Here is a 20,546-nt window from a genome sequence, read left to right as displayed (position 1 = left end):
AGAAAACAAAGGATTCTTGTTCTAACCCAGTGGTTTAAGGAACATCTTGCTATCTCTGAGTTTGTTAGAGTGACATCAGCCAGTTTGAAAGACCTTGGTAGCTCAAAGATTTTAGTCTCTAGAAATAGCAAGGTGAAAAAAGAAAAGTCCCCCAAATTGTTAAAACATATTTAGACTCAAGTCCCTGTAGGACAAAAATTAAAATATGTCAGGGGGAAAAAAATGAAAGTTAATAGTTTGAGAATTAAAAATAAATCGGAATATGTATTTATAATGTTTATTACTCAGAAATGTGATCTTTCCCATAGAATGATCTTTCCGAAAGCAGCTGAATTTTCTTTGAACTCTGAATCTTTCTGGGCCAGTATTTATTTAGGTTGTACTGTAAAAAAAATTACAGGAAAAAAAATGATGAGTACATAGCTTCCGGTGTGGTTTAAAAGATTGGGGTAAGGCTGTGGAGGGGTAGTATAAAAATAAAGACATTAAAAAAGAATCCTCTTCACAGCCTCACATAGCTTCTCTGAAACCTAGAATATACACGTGCTGGGTGCATGACCTTGTCTGCCTTGTTCACAGCTCTGTCTATGTGCCTGGTGCATAGTAGACGCTCAATAATATATGCTTGATGAATCAATAAAAACAATTTAATCAAGGGGCTTGGGGAAGAGCTACCATGTGTAATTATGATATCATTACTTGGTGGAATAGAGAGAGTATTGATGAAGAGAAGAATTTAAAGAAAATCTTGGGGTGATTTTAACTGCTTCCAGGTATTCACGGGTTCCACATCTGTGGATTCAACCAACTGCAGGTTAAATATTTGGGAAAAAAAGAGGATGGTTTCATCTGTACTGAACACGTACATACCTTTCTTCTTGTCATTCTTCCCTAAGCAATACAGTATAACAACTATTTACATAGCATTTATATTGTATTTGCTATTATAAGCAATCTAGAGATCATTTTAAATGTTAGGGAGGGTATGCATTGGCTATATGCAAATGCGATGCCATTTTATATCAGGGGCTTGAGCATCTGTGGATTTTGGGATCTGCAGGGGTCCTGGAATCAATCACCCACAGAGACTGAGGGACAATTGTAGTAACAATCTGTAAATGAATTTCTACAACGGACGTCAATATAATTGCTTTCTCCTTCAACCACTTGCCTTCAAAGATTAAATGTTACGTAGAAACAACCAGGACTTGGCACTCATTGTATACAGGGCCTTAGTTATCAGCTTTGGCAAAACAGTCATATCTAATTTATTTGTCTATTAGTCAGCTTTTACGTAAAAGGGCCCACACCTTCTCTACGTTGTCACTAATAAGTTGGTGAAGCCATTGCTAATTATTATTCATCTGGTGCAAAGCAAACACATTAAATCAGGTAATTGAGATTAACCCTTCAGAACTGATCTCTATCAGATGGAATTTCAGAATGTATAATTTTTTTTTCATCTAGTACCTTGGCAGTTATGTCTTGCATTATACATTTCATTCTTTTACAAAAATCAGAGCAATGCAAATTTCTAATGTGTCTTCATTTCTAAAGTTAATATCCTTTGAAATAACAGATTCAGAATTTATTTCAGAATTAGTGTTGAAATTCCCCCCCCCCCTTTTATTTCTTTGTATCCTCATCATCAACAACCAACATGAATTGAGCACTTTGATGTGTCAGGTTTTAAGGTGGGAAAGAGAAAATAAATCATAAGCTTCCAGGTCGAGCTCAGTGGCTAACATCTGTAATCCCAGCACTTTGGGAGGCTGAGGCAAGCGGATTCGAGACCAGCTGGGGAACATGGCAAAACCCCATCTCTACAAAAAATTAAAAAATTAGCCAGGTGTGGTGGTGAGTGCCTGTAGTCCCAGCTACTCAGGAGGCTGAGGTGCCAGGATCACTTGAACCCAGAAGGTAGAGGTTGCAGTGAGCCATGATGCCACCACTGTACTCCAGCCTGGGAGATAGAGTGAGACCCTGTCTCAAAAGGAAAAAAGAAATCACAAGCTTCCTTCACTCCCCAACTTGCTTCCCCAGAAACTTGGATTGTGTCCCTCCATAACATGCTCATTATAGCTCGTGTGTTTTTTCTTTTTTTTTGAAATGGAGTCTCACTCTGTTGCCCAGACTGGAGTGCAGTGTTGCGATCTCGGCTCACTGCAACCTCCGCCTCCTGGGTTCAAGTGATTCTTCTGCCTCAGCCTCCTGAGTAGCTGGCATTACAGGCATGCATCACCATGCCCAGCTAATTTTTGTATTTTTAGTAGAGATGGGGTTTCACCATGTTGGCCAGGCAGGTCTCGAACTCTTGACCTCAGGTGATCCACCCACCTCGGCCTCCCAAAGTGCTGAGATTACAGGCACTTTGAGCCACCGCGTCCGGCCTTGTGCTATTTTTTATGGCACCCGTCAGTTTGCAATTGCATATTGGTAAAGCTTTTTAATGAATGCCTTCAGCATTAATTAATGTCCTCCTGGACTATGAGCTCTATGAGGACAAGGACCTTCCTTCTCTTTTACATACAATTAAACCCTCAGGACCTGGCGCCTGGGGGGTTATCAATAAGTATATGTTGAAACAGAAAGCCAAAAGATGGTGAAATGCCTAAGGTCTATGGAGGAGAAAGAGGGGAGTTAATCTGAAAACTCATATAGAAATTGAAAGTTCTTTGCATTTTATTCTGTTTGGTTTATGTTAAAGTTCCATCATGTGCTAGACATGATGGCTCATCCCTGTAATTCCAGCACTTTGGGAGGCTGAGGTGGGAGGATCACTTGAGTCCAGGAGGTGGAGGCTGCAGTGAGCCATAGTCACACCACTGCACTCTAGCCTGGGCAACAGAACAAAACCCCATCTCTGAAAAAACAGTAAAATACATTGAATAAATTTTTTTAAACTCCATCATCTGAGACACATCTGTATTGTAAATAACATTTTTTTTTTTTTTTTTGAGACAGGGTCTAGCTCTGTCACCCAGACTGGGGTGCAGTGGTGCGATCATGGCTCACTGCAATCTCTGCTTCCTGGGTTCAAGTGATTCTTTTGCCTCAGCCACCCAAGTAGCTGGGACTATAAACACACACCACCACGCTGGGCTAATTTTTGTATTTTTAGTAGAAACCAGGTTTTCTTTTCCTTTTTTTTTTTTTTTTTGAGATGAAGTCTCACTCTGTTGCCCAGGCTGTCTGGAGTGCAGTGGGCGCGATTTTGGTTCACTGCAACCTCCGCCTCTGGGGTTCAAGTGATTCTTGTGCCTCAGCCTCCAGAGTAGGTGGGCCTACAAGCACCAGCCACCATGCCCAGCTAATTTTTGTATTTTTAGTGGAGATGGGGGTTTCACCATGTTGACCAGGCTGGTCTCAAACTCCTGACCTCAGGTGAGCCACCCATCTTGGCCTCCCAAAGTGTTTTGGGATTGCAGGTGTGAGCAACCGTGCGTGGTTAAATATCATCTCTTTTGAAGTCATTGTCTTCTCTATCATTCACTGTTCCCTGTAAAGGGATCCATGTAGTAAAGTGCTCTTAATAATTTAGTAGTAGGTTAAAGATTTTTCTTTTCTGAAGGAAATCACATTTAGCATGATATAATCTCTTAGGTTTGCCTCAGTTGCCAGGAAACTCAAAGGTAAATTTAAATATAAACTTCAGTGAGCAAATTGGACAAATCTTTAGAAATAACTTCTTAGTCACTGAATTTGGTTTTAATCTTGTGTTTTTATTTTCACTCTCCTCTTATGTGTTTTTCATTGTAAACTGCCTTGTTTTTTTTTCTCTTTGTTCTTTCCTTTTCTTTCTCTTTCTCTCACTCTCTCTTTCTCTCTCTTTGAGACAGGATCTTGCTCTGTCCCCCAGACTGAAGAGTAGTGGTGCGATGATTGCTCACTTTAACCTTGAACTTCAAGACTCAAGTGATCCTCCCTATTGCCCAGGCTGGAATGCAGTGGTGCAATCTCCACTCACTGCAACCTCCGCCTCCCAGATTCAAGCGATTCTCCTGCCTCAGTCTGCCACCACACCCGGCTAACTTTTATATCTTTAGTAGAGACATGGTTTCACCTTGTTGGCCTTGCTGGTCTCAAACTCCTGACCTCGAGTGATCCCCCCACCTCAGCCTCCCAAAGTGCTGGGATTACAGGCGTGAGCATCCGCACCCAGCCTGTATTTCTTTCAAATTGTGTCCAACTCTACTAAATTTATGTTACTATTATTGCAAAGCAAACTACCCAGAATTTGATGAGCAAAAGCCACTGTCATTTATTTACTCATGATTCTGTGGATTAGGAATTCAGTTTCACTCATTTGGAGGGTTCTGCTCCCTGTGACGTTGGCTGAGTCTCTCCTTGGCTGCATTCAGCTGGTGGTTGGGCTGAGCCAGAAAGTCCGAGAAAGCTTCTTGTTTGGTGTCAGTGCATCTCTATTAGCCTCTTTCTCTCTCCACATAGCTTGGGCATCCTCACAGTAACATGTTCTTAAGATAGACTTAGATGGCTGCTGGCTTCTAAGAGGGAGTGCTTCAAGAGAGCCTGTGGAAGCTGACGATCTCATAAGGCCGAGTCCTGGATGCCATATAGTGTGACTTCTGCTGCATTTTATTAATCAAAAACAAAACAAAACAAAACAAAACAAAATGTCATAGGGCCAGCCCAGATTCAAGGGGAAGGAAAATAAACTTCACCTCTCAATATAAAGAGTGGCAAAGAGAAACTGTGTCAAAATTTCTTTCTTTTCTTTCCTTTTTTTTTTTCTTGGAGACAGAATCTTGCTGTGTCGCTCAGGCTGGAGTCCAGTGGCTGGATCATAGCTCACTGCAGCCTCAACCTCCTTGGCTGAAGTCATGGCCCCACCTCAGCCTCTCGAGTAGCTAGGACAACAGGCACCCAGCACTACTACACCTGGCTAAAACTTTCTATTTCACTAAAATATAAAATAATTTTTCAAATTGTATCCAACTGTACTGAATTTATCTATGATCTTTTTTTTTAAATCTGAACATTTACAGGAGAAGAACATTAAGGACTCCTAATATGAGATCAGACAAACAGTGTTGGCCTCTTAACTAAATTGTTTACGAGCATGGTAACATCGGGCAAGGCATTTCATATTCTAAGCCTTAACTATCTTTTTTTTTCTTTTTTCTTTTTGAGACAGAGTCTTGCTCTGTCACCAAGGCTGGAGTGCAGTGGCGCCATCTTGGCTCACTGCAAGCTCCGCCTCCCAGGTTCACGCCATTCTCCTGCCTCAGCCTCCTGAGTAGCTGGGATTACAGGCGCCTGCCACCACGCCCCGCTAATTTTCGGTATTTTTAGTAGAGATGGGGTTTCACCGTGTTAGCCAGGATGGACTCGATCTCCTGACCTCGTGATCCGCCCACCTCAGCCTCCCAAAGTGCTGGGATTATAGGTGTGAGCCACTGTGCCTGGCCTCTAAGCCTTAACTTTCTAAGGCTTATCTGTAAAATGGATTTAATAATAATACCTCAGGCTGGGCACGGTGGCTCATGCCTGTAATCCTGGCACTTTGGGAGGCTGAAGTGGGTGGATCACTTGAGGTTAGAATTTCGAGATCAGCCTGGTCAACATGGTGAAACCCTTTCTCAACTAAAAATATAAAAATTAGCCAGGCATGATAGCGCGCACCTGTAGTCTCAGCTAGTGGGGAGGCTGAGTCAGGAGAATCGCTTGAACCCGGGAGGTGGAGGTTGCAGTGAGCCAAGATCACCCCACTACACTCCAGCCTGGGCGACAGAGTGAGACTCTGTCTCAAAATAATAAAATAATAATAATAATAACAATCATACCTCAAAGAACTGTTATGAGGATTAAATGACCTAACGCATGTGAAGTATTTAGCCCCAATGCCTGGTACGCACTAAGCACTCAAAATATGTTAGATATTATCAAGACAGACCTCAAAATTATGACCTACCTCTATAGCTTACTTTTCTGAACGTTTTGTTGTGGTGTAAGTTGTGATTTTACTGATGAGTCGGTCTGAAGACAAGCTGCTATGAAACCTCTGTGCTCTGGGATCTTATTGATTAAAGGTCATTTCTCAAAAGACCTGCACATCATCAACAGGTTGATTCTCTCATTTAGTTATTTAGTTGTTTCTATAGGCTTAGGAAGTAGTGAACATAATTAATTTATCTTCTATAGATAGTTGTCCCTGGAGCACTGCAATGGTCTAGCTTCAGTGTTAAAAAGGTATTTCATTTGCGCAGGATCTCATTAAATCAAATGACACCAAATTACTCTGCTTTTTTAGTTACATACGCACAAGGCACTGAGGGACAAAAAGATATCGAAATACTTATGTCCAATGTATAATTAGTTATTGATGAGTTTTGACCTAATTTAATCAATTTAATGTGAAATTTTGTTTTCTAATCTGTCTTACATAAAGACTTAAAATCCATTTGAAATTCAAAATCATAATCCATATAACTCATCAACACTCTGAATGATCTTTAGAATCTCTTTATTATTCCCCATTCACTAAAATATTTCTCATTAAAGCCTCAAAAACTTGGAGGGCATTCCATCCTTCTGTTTTCTTTACTATCAAGCTCTTTTTTTTTGTATTTCTTTTGCCTTCTTGACACTTATCCATCCATATCTTAACTTTCCCTTTCAGTTTATAGAGCAGTGGTGGCTCATGCCAATAATCCCAGTGCTTTGGGAGGTAAAGATGGGAGGATTGCTTGAGCCCAGGAGTTCAAGACCAGCCTGGGCAACATAGCAAGACCCTCAGGTCTCCAGGAAATAATAATAAAAAAAATAGCCAGGCTGGTGGCACATGCCTGTATTCCCAGTTACTCAGGAGGCTGAGGTGGGAAGATCGCTTGAGCCCAGAAGGTTGAGGTTGCAGTGAGCCATGATCACACCACTACACTCCAGCCTGGACAACAGAGTAAGACCCTGTCTCAAAAAGAAAAGAGAAGAGAAGGGAAGAGAAGAGAAGAGAAGAAAAGAGAAGAGAAAAGAGAAGAGAAGAGAGAAAAGAGAAAAGAGAAGAGAAGAAAAGGTGGTCCTTCCTGTGGACCGCTCCTCCTTGGAATACTCAGTTGTGGCTTCTGTGGCCCAGCACTCCAGCCTCTCCTCCTACTTGTGGGTGATTTCTTAGTTTCCTTTCAGGCCTTCCTGCTCTGTCTTACCAATAATGTGGGGATGGCTCAAACTGAGTCCTTGGCTCACCAGCCTCTGAACATCTTTTTGCCCTTTCCCTCTTACTGTAGTTCTCCATCTTTCTCACTTTCCCATCCACTCTCCCTCCTCCTCCACACACAGGTTCATTCATTCCTGTACTTTAAATGTAATCTGTTATTCAGAAACTTAGTTGCCTGAATGCCAGACCTCTGTTCCCAATTGTTTACTAAACATTCCCATTGAAATGTCTCACACGCATCTTGAGCTAGTCCTGTTCAAAACCCAACTCTTGATTTTTCTTCCTATTTTTCTCTATTTCAGTAAATGATACTACTATGTAACTCATTTGTGAGAGTGAGAAATCTAGAAATTATTTCTCTTTCTTTTCTCCCAATGTCAGTGCAATTCATCAGCATATTCTACTGTGTTTACTTCCAAAATACATTTCTTGGCCAGGCGCGGTGGCTCACGCCTGTAATCCCACCACTTTGGGAGGCCGAGGTGGGTGGATCACCCGAGGTCAGGAGTTCAAGACCAGTATAGCCAAGATGGTGAAACCCCCCCTCTCTACTAAAAATACAAAAATTAGCCGGGTGTGGTGACGCATGCCTGTAATCCCAGCTACTCGGGAGGCTGAGGCAGAATTGCTTGAACCCAGGAGGTGGAGGTCGCAGTGAGCCGAGATCATGCCATTGCACTCCAGCCTGGGCAACAGAGCGAGACTCCATCTCCAAAAAAAAAAAAAAAACCAAACATTTATTTTTAACTCCTTTCTCTTTATCTCCAGGGCCTATCCCTTGGTGCAAGCCACCACCATCTTTCTTTTTTTTTTTTTTTTTTTTTTTTTGAGACGGAGTCTTGCGCTGTTGCCCAGGCTGGAGTGCAGTGGCGCGATCTCGGCTCACTGCAACCTCCGCCTCCCGGATTCATGCCATTCTCCTGCCATAGCCTCCGGAGTAGCTAGGACTACAGGCGCCCGCCACACACCTGGCTAATTTTTTTGAATTTTTAGTAGAGTCGGGGTTTCACCATGTTAGCCAGGATGGTCTTAATCTTCTGACCTCGTGATCTGCCCGTCTCGGCCTCCCAAAGTGCTGGGATTACAGGCGTGAGCCACTGCGCCCCGCCTGCCACCACCATCTTTCACCTGGACTCCTTAATAAAATCTCTTAACTCATCTCTCCCCATCTTCTTTCTCCCTGCCTTTCCCTCCTTAACATCCCCATGAAAAAATTACAGCACTTTAGACAAATTAACATCTTTCTCATAGTAATAAGGTTTTCCTGAGGGAAGAAGGCATTGAGAGAGAAAAGTACTTCCCTAGAGTCACATAGAGAAATGGCAAATATGATGTTAGAAGCCAGGTTCCTTTTTTAGTGGCAATAAACTCTCTTATTTTCTCAGTTATCTGCTGCGTGTTTTTTTTTCTCTCTCTCTCTCTTTTTGACTTACTTTCTTTTTTTGAATTAAAAAAGCATTTTATTTTGTGAAGAATTGAGGTATTTGGACCTTCTTGAGTATAGGTGATGCTAACATGCTTTAGTTTAAATTTCATTATCCGACTCCTCCAAACTCAGGGCAAAAAAAAAAAAAAAAAGTCACAGGGATTGGAAAAGCTACCAGAGGCTCTAAAACCCTGTCAGAAGGAAATGCCTAAACTAGAATGAACAGGCATATCCAAACATTGAGTATTTCCACATTGGAAATCTTTTTTTTAAGTGGTTTACTAAGCCAGAGTTTAATAATTATGCTAATGAGCATACTTGTTATGAGTTTTACTGTATGTCAGCCAACCACTCTGCATAGTTTTCAAAGTCCTCCCTGTTCTGCACACATCAGCATACCTTGCCTCACTCCCTTCACTCCTTGGTATAACTCCCCACCTCTGATCGCTCAGGAAGCTTATTTTGCTCACAATTTCACCCTTACTCCACACTTAGCTAAATTCTACATTATGTTTCCAGAGGCAGCTTTAGTTCCATGTGATCTATGACACTTACCCAGCTACTATTTTTTTGTTTTGTTTGTTTTGTTTGAGATAAGGTCTAGCTCTGCTGCCCAGACTAGAAGGCAGTGGCACAATCACAGCTCACTGCGTCCTCGACCTCACTGGCTCAAGCGATCCTTGCACCTCAGCCTCCAGAGTAGCTGAAACTATAGGCATGAGCTGCCATGCCTGGCTTTTTTTATTATTATTATTTTTGTAATTTTTTTTGTAAGGATGAGGTTTCCCTGTGTTATCCTGGCTGCCAGCTACTGTGAATTGCACAGATTGCTTTCTTTAAATGCAATTAAATTAAGAGCTGAGAGCTGGGCGCTATGGCTCACACCTGTAATCCGAGCACTTTGGGAGACTGAGGCAGGTGGATCAGGAGGTCAGGAGATTGAGACCATTCTGGCCAGCATGGTGAAACCCCTTCTCTACTAAAAATACAAAAATTAGCTGGGCATGGTAGTGCATGCCTGTAATCCCAGCTACTCAGGAGGCTGAGGCAGGAGAATCACTTGAACCCAGGAGGTAGAGGTTGCAGTGAGCCGAGATTGTGCCACTGCACTCCAGCCTGGGTGACAGAGAGAGACTCTGTCTCAAATAAATAAATAAATAAATAAATAAATAAATAAATAAATAAATAAATAAGAGCTGAATGCTACCAAGAAGCAGCTTCTCCACTCCTGGAATCTCCGCCTGGTTCAGCCTGCCTGCCTCCACTCCTGCCTCCACCATGTCCATCAGGGTAACCCAGAAGTCCTACAAGGTGTCCATCTCTGGCCCCCGGGACTTCAGCAGCCGCTCCTACATGAGTGGGCCCAGTGCCTGCGTCAGCTCCTCAAGCTCCTCCTGAGTGGGCAGCAGCAGCTTCCGGGGTAGCCTGGGTAGAGGCTATGGTGGGGCCAGCGGCATGGGAGGCATCACTGCCATCACAGTCAACCAGAGCCTGCTGAGCCCGCTTAATCTGGAGGTGGATCCCAACATCCAGGCCTGCACACCCAAGAGAAGGGGAAGATAAAGACCCTCAACAACAAGTTTGCCTCCTTCATAGGCAAGGTACGGTTCCTGGAGCAGCAGAACAAGATGCTGGAGACCAAGTGGAGCCTCCTGCAGCAGCAGAAGACAGCTTGGAGCAACATGGACAACATGTTCGAGAGCTACTTCAACAACCTTAGGCGGCAGCTGGAGACTCGGGGCCAGGAGAAGCTGAAGCTGGAGGCAGAGCTTGGCAACATGCAGGGGCTGGTGAGGATGAGATCAATAAGCTTACAGAGATGGAGAATGAATCTGTCCTCATCAAGAAGGATGTGGATGAAGCTTACATGAACAAGGTAGAGCTGGAGTCTCACCTGGAAGGGCTGACTGACGAGATCAACTTCCTGAGGCAGCTGTATGAAGAGATTGGGAGCTGCAGTCCCAGATCTCGGATACATCTGTGATGCTGTCCATGGACAACAGCCGCTCCCCGGACATGGACGGCATCATCGCTGAGGTCAAGGCGCAGTACGAGGAGATCGCCAACCGCAGCCGGAGTGAGGCTGAGAGCATGTACCAGATCAAATATGAGGAGCTGCAGATGCTGGCTGGGAAGCACGGGGATGACCTGCAGCGTATAAAGACTGAGATCTAGGCTGGGTGTGGTGGCTCACGCCTGTAATCCCAGCACTTTGGGAGGCTGAGGCGGGCTGACCACGAGGTCAGAAGTTCAAGACCAGCCTGACCAACAGGGTGAAACCCTGTCTCTACTAAAAATACAAAAATTAGCCTGGGGTGGTGGCGCACGCCTGTAATTGCAGCTACTCAGGAGACTGAGGCAGGAGAATCGCTTGAACCTGGGAGGCGGAGCTTGCAGTGAGCCGAGATCGTGCCACTGCACTCCAGCCTGGGCGACAGAGCGAGACTCTGTCTCAAAAAAAAGACAGAGATCTCCAAGATGAACCGGAACATCAGCTGGCTCCAGGCTGAGACTAAGGGTCTCAAAGGCCAGAGGGCTTCCCTGGAGACTGCCATCGCAGATGCCGAGTAGCATGGGGAGCTGGCTGTTAAGGATGCCAACGCCAAGCTGTCTGAGCTGGAGGCCGCCCTGCAGCGGGCCTAGCAGGACATGGCGTGATAGCTGCGTGTGTACCAGGAGCTGATGAATGTCAAGCTGGCCCTGGACATTGAGATCGCAACCTACAGGAAGCTGCTGGAGGGCTAGAAGAGCCGGCTGGAGTCTGGGATGCAGAATGTGAGTATCCATACGAAGACCACCAGCGGCTATGCAGGTGGTCTGAGCTCAGCCTATGGGGGCCTCACAAGTCCCAGCCTCAGCTACGGCCTGGGCTCTAGCTCCTTCAGCCACATCAGCTCCACCAGGGCTGTGGTTGTGAAGAAGATCGAGACCCGCAATGGGAAGCTGGTGTCCAAGTCCTCTGATGTCCTGCCCGAGTGAACAGCCACGGCAGCCCCTCCCAGCCTGCCCCTCTTGCGGCTGCCGCAGAGCCCAGGAGGGAGGCCCCTGTGCAGGGTAGCACAGGGAACAGGAGACCCACCTGAGGCTCAGCCCTAGCCCTCAGCCCACCTGCGGGGGAGTTTACTGCTTGGGGACCACCCCCTTGCCCATGCCTCCAGCTACAAAACAATTCAACTGCTTTTTTTTTTTTTTTTGGTCCAAAATAAAACCTCAGCTAGCTCTGCCAAAAAAAAAAAAAAAAAAAAAAAAAGAGCTGAATGCTTCTTCAACTCTTAGTAAATACTGATTTCTACAATAATTATCCTTTACTGATTGATTATAATGAACAAGTAGCATTTCCAAAACACTTAATTGACAAAATGGGCCAGGTACAGTGTGGTTCACGCCTGTAATCTCAGCACTTTAGGAGGCTGAGGCAAGAGGATTGCTTGAGTCCGGGAGTTCAAAACCAGCTTGGGCAACAAAGTGAGATCCTGGTGTTGGCAGTGTAGTGGTGAGCATAGCTGCCTTCCAAAGTGAGAGCTTGTCTCTACAAAAAATGAAAAAGTTAGCTGAGCACAGCAGCATATGCCTGTAATCCTAACTACTTGGAAGGCTGAAGTGAGAGGATTGCTTGAACCAGAAGTTGGATGCTGCAGTGAGCTAAAATTGCCCCACTGCACTCCAGCCTGGCCAACACAGCAATATCTCACCTATAAAAATGATAATATGATAAACAAAATGAAAAATTTACAAAATGTCCAATGATCATCTCTCCCTTGTGACTCACAACTCAGGAATGCTGGTGTCCTTAGCCTTGCTTCACCAGTGAGGATACTGGTCATGAGGAAGCATAAGTAACTTCCCCATGGTCACACAGATAAGAAGACTCACGTCGACTGATGACATTTGAGATTCTCTTCCCATTACATCACATGACTTCTCTGGCAACTACTGTGGTTTTTCACTGAGCATTCTATGCTGACCATCTGTTACAGCAGGAACTTGAGAAAATTGAAGTGAACTTCTTTGTTCTCATGCTTACATTCAGATTCTTCATCCTAGGAGTAGAAGAGAATCCACTTTTAATTCTACCTTCTAAATTGCCATGGGTTCCCACTCCCATGTCCTTACTGACTGTCTGCATTGCCATTTCCCAAGCTCAGGCCACCTTGAACCTTACCTGGAGAACTGCCACCATCTTTTTAATGGCCTCTTGCTACTGTCCTGCTCCTGGACTCCTGCTAATATTCCCCATAGAATCCTCCAGGTTGCCATCTATAGGGCTTTTTTTTTTTTTTCTGAGACGGAGTCTCACTCTGTTGTCTAGGCTAGAGTGCAGTGGCACGATCTCAGCTCACTGCAACCTCCGCATCCCAGGTTCAAGCAATCCTCCTGCCTCAGTCCCCCAGTAGCTGGGATTACAGGCACGCACCACCATGCCCAGCTAATTTTTGAATTTTTAGTAGAGACAAGGTTTCGCCATGATGGCCAGGCTTGTCTCGAACTCCTGACCTCAGGTTATCCACCTGCCTTGGTGTCCCAAAGTGCTGGGATTACAGGCTTGAGCCACCACACCTGGTCCTAGAAGGGCTTTCTAAAATACAAGTGGGACCTTGATATCCCTGTGCTTAAAATATGTCAGTGGTTTATCGTGACTCTCAAAACAGAGCCCTAATTCCTTACCCTTATATTTATATAGCTGAGATGGGGCCCTGGCTCAGCTCTCTGCCCCCTCGTCTCTTCTTCTTTCTCCTGCTTCTCCTTCCACATCCATTGGACTCCATTCTCCAACCATGCAGAATAGCTTACTCTTCCCCAACTGCACTATCCAGCTACCCAGCCAAGGGCTCTTAACCCAGCATCCACACATCCCTTGGGGGGCAGGAGGATGTCAGTGGAGGAAATTCAGAACTTGGATGAAAAAAAAAAATTACATATTCATTTTCACTCATCTCTAGCTGAAATCTAGTCTCTCCAATTATAAATGTAGCCAAAAACCACAGTCATTTTACCAGGACCTGCAATTTTGTCACTAATAAAAATCATAGATATTTTCATGTCATATGACAGTTGTTCAAGGCACCATATCGTTTATGCTCATCATTACTGAGAAATTTACAGTAATTATTAGCTTTCCTCTAGACTTTGTTATCTAACACATTAATAAAGATTCACTGGCTGGGCGTGGTAGCTCACGCCTGTATTCTCAGCACTTTGGGAGGCCAAGGGGGGAGGATCAGGAGTTCGAGACCAGCCTGGTCAACATGGTGAAACCCCGTCTCTACTAAAAATACAAAAATTAGCTGGTTGGGGGGGTGGTGCACGTCTGTAATCCCAGCTACTCAGGAGGCTGAGCCAGGAGAATCACTTGAACCCTGGAGGCGAGGGTTGCAGTGAGCCGAGATAATGCCATTGCACTCCAGCCTGGGTGACAAAGTGAGCCTCCATTTCAAAAATAAAATAAACACAAATTTGTAAGTAAAATACTTGGTCACAAAAGGACAAATGCTGTATAATTCAATTTATATGAGGTACTTAGAGTAGTCCCATTTATAGACAGAAAGTAGAATGGTCCTTGCCAGGGACTAGGGAAGAAGGGGGATGAGGAATTACTATTTCATGGGTATGGAGCTTCAGTTTGGGAAGATGAAAACAGTTTTGGAGACTGGATAGCGGTGATGGTTGCTCAACAACGTCATTGTACTAATGTGACCAAACTGCACACTTAAAAATGGCTAAAGTGGTAAATTTTATGTGATGTATATTTCATCACAATGAAAAAAAATACAGCACAGTATATTAGATGGGAAATGTGCTGAAGAAAAATAAAGACAGGAAAGTGAGTAGGAAGGACCAAAGGATCAGAGGCCAAGATAGGCTTCACTGCCAAAGGGTTCTTTGCTGTTGTTTTTGCTCAGGACCTGAGCTATCTGCACAGCCACATGTTCAGAAAAACTTGCAACATGACCTGAATCTTCATCTGATTGTCAGTGGGTGCAAAAGTGAACCTTTTCTCATGTGTGTTGCTAAAATCCTAAAAACCGAATGCCTTTCATTCACCTAGCACCTTCTGGATGTACACAGGTGAAATCCTCAAGAGGAATAATGGGATGTCAAATTGTTACTGGGATGGGACCATTTATCTTTCCATTTGTCTGCATTTTAGTTTGACATGAGCACTTTTCTGCCATGTGTCATCAAGGAATTATGAGGCCATTTGAGGAGGTGAAAAGACTAGTTTTTGAAAATCAGATAATTATATCTGATTTATGTCTTCAGTGTCTCCATAAATCATCTTAATATTCAGGCTTCCTTGAGTTTGGCTTTATACTATTAACTTTTTCCTAACTCACGAAAGATAACCAATGTGGATTCCAAGTCTGCTTGCTTTTAGTAAGTGGTCTGATTTCTGTTCTTTTTGACATTTAGGTAGAAGATAGAAGTTCTTATTAAAGTAAATATTATCAAATCTTGAGGTTTAAAGGTTTGATATCAAAGTTTGATCTACACAATGTCAAAACCTGTTTGTAAAGTGAAACTTCTATCTAATCAAGGCTGTATGAATGTCAATCATACAGCCTAGGTGTTTTTGCTTGTTTTTCTTTTTAATAGTAGTTTGGCAAATAAATAAACACAGATCTAACTCTCTCATTTGCCTCTAACCTTAAGTTTTTACCATTTGGGGACAATGACCAGCAAAGCCTCTTGAAATATTAAGTCTAATACTCCTTTGCAATGTTATCTTGGTAAGTTGTAACTATTTAAGACATTTTTTGAAGTATACAAATTGTTTTCAATGTAATAGTGAGATTCATACAGCTTATTAGAAACTGGCAAATTATTAGCCGTTTTACATTATCTAGATCCTAAAGTACAGATTGCAGGAGCTTAATTCTTCAGAACTTAAAAATATTCTCTCCCTCTTCGTGTCTTTTATGGCACACAGATGAAAACAGGGAGTTTATCTGAAAGCACATTCTGGAAACAAGAGAGTTATCCAATTATGAAGATGATATATGATTTAGGGAATCACCTTCCGTGCCCATGGTGCTGTCATTTAATTTCCCTCTTTTGTCTTTTTTTATTCTGTCAAATGAGAACTCTGACATTTTGACCACTGGGAAGATGTATCAGTAGTACTTCCAACCTTCTTTAAAAGACGGAAATATTTAAGTGACTGTTCAGTCAGAATTCTTGATAGAGTAAGTGACTAGCTTAAGTGTTTTAAGGTCAGTCACGTCTACTGCCAAAAGCTTTTTACAGCCATTTCTTTCCTATTCAAATGCATTTTGGATCCTTTTCATCTTTTTCTCTCACTTTTCTGTATCTACTTAATCTAATGTTTGTAAAATAATTCCTTCTCCTAGAACATATAACCTATTCCTGGGCTTCATTTTCTTTTTTTTTGAGACAGTCTCACTTTGTCACCCAGGCTGGAGTGCAGTGGCGCAATCTCGGCTCACTGCAGCCTCTGCCTCCCAGGTTCAAGCTATTCTCCTGCGTCAGCCTCCCGAGTAGCTGGGATTACAGGCGCCAGCCACCACCCCCAGCTAGTTTTTGTATTTTTAGCAGAGACGGGGTTTCACCATGTTGGCCAGGCTGGTCTTGAACTCCTGACTTCAGGTGATCCGCCCACCTCGGCCTCCCAGAGTTTTGGGATTACAGGCGTGAGCCACCGCGCCCGGCCCCCTGGGCTTCATTTCAAAACAAATTCCATTTGTGCAGAGTAATGAAGTCTTTGAGGTTTCACTAAAGGAACTTCTCTGGGTGTCACTTTCCTCATCTGTAAAACGAGTCTCACTTTCTTTGTCTATAAAATGGCAAAAGTTTGCTTCACCTCTAAGAGTGTACAATTTCTACAAAATGATTTGTTCTCTTGCCATAATATGTGTCAAAAAACAAAATTTCAAAAAATCTAGGTTTTTTTTTTTTTTTTTGAGAGAGAGAGTCTTGCTCTGTTACCCAGGTTGGAGTGCAACGGTGTAACCTCCGCCTCCTGGGTTCAAGGCTCGTCCCTCAGCCTCCTGAATAGCTGGGATTAAAGGCACGTGCCACCACGCCTGGCTATTTTTTGTATGTGTATTTTTAGTAGAGACGGAGTTTCACCATGTTGGTCAGGCTGGTCTCGAACTCCTGACCTCAAGTGATCTGCCTGTCTTGGCCTCCCAAAGTTTTTGGATTACAGGCGTGACCCATCGTGCCTGGCCACAAATGTAGTTTAAAGATTTCAGTTGGCTTTATTGCAATTTTAGAATCAGGCAACAGTTCATCCCATAAAATAGAATAAGTGTTCCAATCAGCTAAGCAAAGGGGATTAGCTTTATATAGACAGAGGAGGCCTGAAGAAAGAAACAAAGAACAAAGAGTTATTCGTCATTTTAAGGCTACTTTCCTTGTGAGGCAGAACAGGGAGACAGAGCAATAGAAAAACTGATTAACCTTAGGTGTCTTTAGGCCACCTTTCTTGCATAAGGATCAAAGCAAAGAAGGCTTTATTATCATGCCAACTGAAGACTGAAACTGGGCTGTGTGGGATATTGGCTGTTATCTCTCTTTGGATTTCTCGTAAGGTCAGATAACAACTTAGTTTGGGTTTGCTGATGTGGAACTGTAGCATAGGTGACTCCATTTTGATTTTTAGTCCGGTCTGTTGGGGCCTAGTGCAGGAGCTTAGTTCAACAGCCTCCTGTAATTTTTATTTTAAGTGTGTAACTAATGCCTACATCCACCGCTCTCCTACAGTAAGGGGGCCTGATTGATTCTCCTCTGGACTCCTTCAGAGGGCTCCTAACAGGGAGCTTCACTGCCTACCTTTCACTCCAAATCATCCCACACATGGCTGAGCTGCAGCTCAGTATCTAATATGCAAGTCCTATTAAGATGTAGATTAGAGGCATGGACCTGGTTTGCTCACTGAATTCATTGCAAACCCTTAATGTGGCACCCAAGGCCCTCAGCAACAAGCCCTCAAGCAAACTTTCCTGCCTTCTCATCTTCTTCTTCCCTACCTGCCTCTCAAATCACTCATCCATTCACTTCAATATATTTTTTGAGGACTGAATATGTGCTGAGCCCTCTGCTAGGTGCCAGAAACAATGATGGGCCAAACCAGATAAGTTCCAGGCAGGGCCCTGCACATGTGAAGCCCTGGGTGGGAAGACATGAGTAGTTTATAGGAGGTGGCCCAGAGACTTCTGTGGCTCAAGCAGAGAGCCTGAAAATAGGGAATACGTTTGAACAGCAAAGTAGAAAATAAACTAGCTAGGACTTCGCAGGCCTCCTTAAGAAGTTCTGTCATTATCTGAGGCACAATGAGAAGCTCCATGTATTGAACAGAGCCGCAGCGCCCTGCCATGTTCCTCCCCTAAGTTATTGCTTCTACAGGTCCTTCACTGTGAACTACACTCTTCGTTTTTTCTGTCTCTGCTTGCTCAACTCACAACCATTATTTGGAACATTAATTTCAAGTGCCATCTCTTCCATGGAAAATGTCCTCCTCATCCCAAACCAAATGGAGCTTGTATTGCTGTCATTTGTCTTTTCTTTTTTTTGACAGAAAATCACAGATTTATTGAAACAAAAGTACACTCCACAGAGTGGGAGTAGGCTCCAACAAGTCTTTTTCTTTTCTTTTCTTTTCTTTTTTTTTTTTTTAGAGGCAGGGTCTTGCTCTGTCACTCAGGCTGGAGTGTAGTGGCAAGATCATAGCTCAGTGCAGCCTCAAACTCCTGCGCTCAAACAGTCCTCCCACCTCAGCCTCCTGAGTAGCTAGGACTACAGATGTATGCCAACATGCATAGCTAATTTTTTTTTTTTTTTTTTGAGATGGAGCTTTGCTCTTGTTGCCCAGGCTGGAGTGCAATGGCGTGGTCTCGGCTCACTGTAACCTCCCCCTCACGGGTTCCAACAATCCTCCTGCCTCAGCCTCCTGAGTAGTGGGATTACAAGTGCCTGCCACCATGCCCAGCTAATTTTTGTATTTTTTTAGTAGAGATGGGGTTTCACCATGTTGGTAAGTCTGGTCTTGAACTCTTGATCTCATGTGATCCACCCGCCTCAGCCTCCCAAAGTGCTGGGATTACAAGCGTGAACCACTGCACCCGGCCACATAGCTACTTTTTTGTTTTTTGTAGAGACAGAGGTCTCACTATGTTGCCCAGGCTGGTCTTGAACTCCTGTGCTCAAGTGATCCGCTCGCCTCAGCCTCTGTGTGTCTTTTTCTCTGCTACATATGAGACCTATAGGGTCTGATGTGGTAGCCACCAGCTACGTGTGACTATTGAGCACCTGAATTGTGGCTAGTCTGAATCGAGATGTACTTTAGATGTAAAATACATACCAGATTTTAAACACAGTATGGAAAAAAAAAGAGAATATAAAATATTTCATTAATAACTTTATATTAAGTACAATTTAAAATGATAATGTTGGGGGGTACATTGAGTTAAATAAAGTATATGATTGAAATTAATTTCATGTTTCTTTTTACTTCACTTAATGTGTCCATTAGAACATTTACAATTGTGTCTGTGGTTTATATTCTATTCCTATTGGACTGCACTCCTCTAGACTATACACTTCCTGAGTAGTAAAGACTTATCCAACTATTCATCTGTTTATCCCCCAGGGAACACTAGCTTGTTCATAGTGGAAGAATCAATGAATATTGTTTAAATTCATTGCCAATTAAAAGAAATACTTTGCAATTTTAGTACACTACCTCCTTTCCACCTGAAATGTGCAGCAGAATTCCACAGTGAAAATGGGTAGACAAGGGAGACAGAGTTTTTTCCAGCCCCTATGAAGGCTAAAGGTATGGAACATGTGGTGTGGTCATGGAGGACACAGCAAGCCAAGACTGCTGATTCACACAGGTTTCTCTATTTCCAAAACAAAAACCTTTATTGCAGAGTATGGAGGGAGCATTAGGACAAGAGGATCTTTGTGGTTTCTCACTGTATCTGTGGAAAAAATCTGAGGTTAAGGTTTAAATTAAACTGACATTTAAAAGAGCCTTTGTAGGCTCTTACTATGTGTGTGTTAGCATCTGTTGCTATAGCTAAACTGACACTGATTATTATGAATGATGCTTTATGAGTGATGGAATAAAAATGTGGTTTCCTGCTTATGGACATTTCCTGGTGTTGGTTTCATCCTCTTTAATGATGAGATCAAGACCAGGGAAAATTACTAAGAGTATAGAAAACGTATCACAAAGAAAATATTATTAGGATACCAAGCATTTCTGAGATGGAAAAAAAAAAGTATTTAGAACTTCCGAATACCGCCTCTGTAATTTTATGAATTGTTTTGTTTCTGCTGGCTTCTGGTTTTGCAATCAGTTCTCCTTATGATTCACAGAGGCTCCCTCATGACTACCTTCACATGTGTTCCCCTTTTTGTTCAGAGACCTCTGAGGATGAACCAATGTATTTCTCATCATAAAATGGTTGAAGACATCTCTTTGCCCATTAGAAAGCCTAATTTCAAGGATTTTATGTTTTACCCTTGGAAAAGATGTTTAGTTTTAAACAGGCTTTTTCTCCAGGCGTATTTTCTACTGATCTCACAAAAGAGCTTCTGCTTCAACCAGACCTGTCTCCTCACTGTTCCTTGAAATGCCGCTAGCTCTCTGTGTTTATTGCAACCTCTATCCTGCTACTGACCAAGGGTTCTCTCTCAATGTTTTACATTCAGACTCCACTTAAAAACTTGTCAGATTGCTACTGAAGTTTAAGTATGGAAAGAATTCTTGTAGTAGCCCTTCCCATAGGGCAATATCTCTTTTTACCATAACCAAGGTGCTCCTGTTTTAGCTTAGGCTAAACTTAATTTGCCTTCATTTTCCCCAGCTGTAAGAAGGGTCTTGGTAAACACTAACCTTCCGGTCTGAGTCATGTTTAGCCCTCATGATCTGAAGACATCCCAAGAGATCTCTTGTCTTAGTTTATGTTCCTTATCATTTTA

General features: G+C 43.1%; 1 protein-coding gene and 1 pseudogene across 1 annotated transcript in view; both read left to right on the top strand.

Moving 5' to 3' along the window:
• SGK1 (serum/glucocorticoid regulated kinase 1) overlaps nucleotides 1-20,546 on the top strand; it is a 150,116-nt gene that overhangs the window by 9,739 nt on the left and 119,831 nt on the right. The gene's annotated exons all lie outside the window — the stretch shown is intronic.
• Nucleotides 9,729-11,798, top strand: LOC109027310 (keratin, type II cytoskeletal 8-like; annotated as a pseudogene).

This window comes from Gorilla gorilla, chromosome 5, assembly GCF_029281585.2.
Source record: "Gorilla gorilla gorilla isolate KB3781 chromosome 5, NHGRI_mGorGor1-v2.1_pri, whole genome shotgun sequence".
Classification (NCBI taxonomy): domain Eukaryota; kingdom Metazoa; phylum Chordata; class Mammalia; order Primates; family Hominidae; genus Gorilla; species Gorilla gorilla.
Note: the sequence above shows the minus strand (reverse complement) of the source record. Positions and strands in the feature narration are given on the sequence as shown.